The sequence below is a fragment of the Octodon degus genome, unplaced genomic scaffold (assembly GCF_000260255.1).
Source record: "Octodon degus isolate 3935 unplaced genomic scaffold, OctDeg1.0 scaffold00006, whole genome shotgun sequence".
Classification (NCBI taxonomy): Eukaryota; Metazoa; Chordata; class Mammalia; order Rodentia; family Octodontidae; genus Octodon; species Octodon degus.
In genome coordinates this window covers 31,923,202-31,925,397 of record NW_004524582.1, presented here as the reverse complement: position 1 = coordinate 31,925,397, position 2,196 = coordinate 31,923,202, and the positions used below count along the sequence as shown (strand labels likewise).

Sequence of the window (2,196 nt, the reverse complement as noted above, 5' to 3'; positions counted from 1 at the left end):
ATGGAGGGGGATCGCAGTGAGGTCTCGTCACACCTGTGTCCCCAACCTGCCACCCATCTCTCCCGAGGAGCCAAGAACTCATAGCCAGGGGGCTCAGACAGTGAGGCTATGCAAGGCTGGTCTACTCCTGCAGCTGCCGTAGGCAAGTCAGGCACAGTCACCCAGGGCAGGGAATAAGGGGACAGATAGTGTCCCTAGGGGATGGCTGAGTTTCCTGTCTCACTTCCAGGGAGCCTGGCAGTGAGTGGGTGGAAGGGTGGGGTCTGATCTGGGGGGCCAGAACCACACAGTGTGAGTTCTGGACACTGGGGATCCAGTGTCCACACAGCGGAGCTGCGCTGGCTCCCACATCCCTGATCCATCCCTGCACCTGCTGTGGAGGTGGGGCAGCTGCCTGCTGTCCTTAGGAAGCCAGCCAGGGCTCAGCACAAAGGGGGCACCACCTGCACCCCTGCTGAACGCGGGAGTGATGGTGCCTGGGACCAGGCAGCCAGTGGGCAGCCAGCTAGACAACTGTGCGGCTCCCAGGGGCCGCTCCCTCCAGCAAGCCCTGGTCCAGGGACACAAAACGCTGACCTTGGGTTAGAGCCACCTGCCTGCCCCTGCCTGCTTTAGGAGACTCCTGCACTGCCACGTAGTGACCCTGCTCGCTTGGGCAGGTAGCTGTCCTCAGAGGCCTCGGTGTCCCCTTCCAGCACCGCCCGCAGCACCACATAGGTTGCATTTCTTGCTGTCCATCCAACCTCTGCCCACTTCCAGGTGCCCCCTCCAGAAGGTGTGGCCTCTCAGGCCAACCTGTGCTGGTGCCAGGCGGGCGCAGGTCAATCGCTCCACCCCAGCCTGGGTCCGGCCTCCTTTCCTGCTGGGTACTTGTCCTTGTCCCAGGAGGAAGCAGTGTCTCCCGGGGTGGAGTAGGCTGAGAAAACACCAGTAAAGTCGGGTTCCCCAGGGCATGGTAAGAGCACCCAAGGGGTGTGGCCCTGGGGCAGGTAGCAGCAGAGGGGGCCAGTGCCACGTGGGGGGGAGGGCAGGGCGGTGCGAAGGCGGTCTGAGTCATCAAGCTGGGAGACATGAAGAAAGGGAGGGCCGCGGACTGTCTGGTGGCCTCAGGTCTGGAGAGGGGACAGCAGCGGGGACCTCGGGAGCAATGGACATGAGGGTGAGCGACGCGGCGGACTGCCCTGGATGAGGAAGGAGGCCTGGTGGGAGACTGCGGAGGTGCAGTAGAGGAGCACAGGGCTGCAGTCCACGGAGTGGACACAGGACAAGAGGACACGGGGAAGCCTCCGATTCCAGGGCTCAGTCTGAAGCTGCGTGGACAGCGGCAGGGCTCAGGACACAGGTGTGGCCCTCAGAAAGGCGGCAGGTAAAGCGTTGCCCGAGGCCCGAGGCTACTGGAAACTTTACTCGGATCCTCTGATTTTTTACTCGCTTCCGCGGCGGTCTGTTCGGATGACGTCACGCACATCCTGGCGGCTAAGGCAGGCAGTGTCCCCTCTGCTACCCGATGTCGTGGCTGGCCGAAGGGCCCCTGGGCTTCTGCTCACTTAGGAATTACAGTAAAATGCCCAGGGACGTTCCTGGAGGCACTCTACACAGTCACAATTCGGCGGGACCCTGTGGGAGCGGCCGGTATGCCGGGATCCCGGTCTCAAGAGCCAGGATGCGGCGTCCGGCGCGGGACGGAGGGAGCCAGGGCCCAGCAGACGCCCCTCCAGCAAGCCAAGTCTACAGCCAGCATTCCACCCTCGCCGCGGCTAGCCCCAGAGCAGCCCAGGGCAGCCAGGGAGCGCGGCAGGGCCTGGGGGCGCGGTCCGCAGCCCCCGCCACCCCCGCGCTGCGGAAGTCCCGCCCAGGCCGGCAGGCCCCGCCCAGCATCCGCCTCAGGCCCCGCCCACCGCGCCGGCCCGGCTTCCCGCCGCGCTTGATCTCCACCCTCCCACGACTCCCCGCCCCCTTAGCCCCGCCCCACCCGGAGCCCCGCCCTCCGACGATGCCCCGCCCTCCTCCTCCCCGCCCCAGGGCGTTGCCGAAGAACCCCGCCCCCGGAGCCGCTGTCGCACAAAGCCCCGCCCCCAGGAAAATCCCCGCCCCCTCCAGCCCCTCCCCTGGGGCCCGCCTTCCCGGAGCCACGCCCCGGCCCGGCGGCGGCGACCGTTGGCGCGATCCGCGGCCGGCGGAGCAGCGGCGAGGCGC

General features: G+C 66.8%; 1 protein-coding gene across 1 annotated transcript in view; it reads left to right on the top strand.

The window, feature by feature from the left end:
- The first annotated feature begins 1,294 nt into the window (after positions 1-1,294).
- The window catches only part of Rgs12 (regulator of G protein signaling 12), a 90,500-nt gene continuing 89,598 nt past the window's right edge, over positions 1,295-2,196 (top strand). Inside the window, exon 1 of the mRNA XM_023699971.1 lies at positions 1,295-1,366. The gene's annotated coding sequence lies outside the window, so the exon portion shown is untranslated. The remainder of the gene's footprint in view (positions 1,367-2,196) is intronic.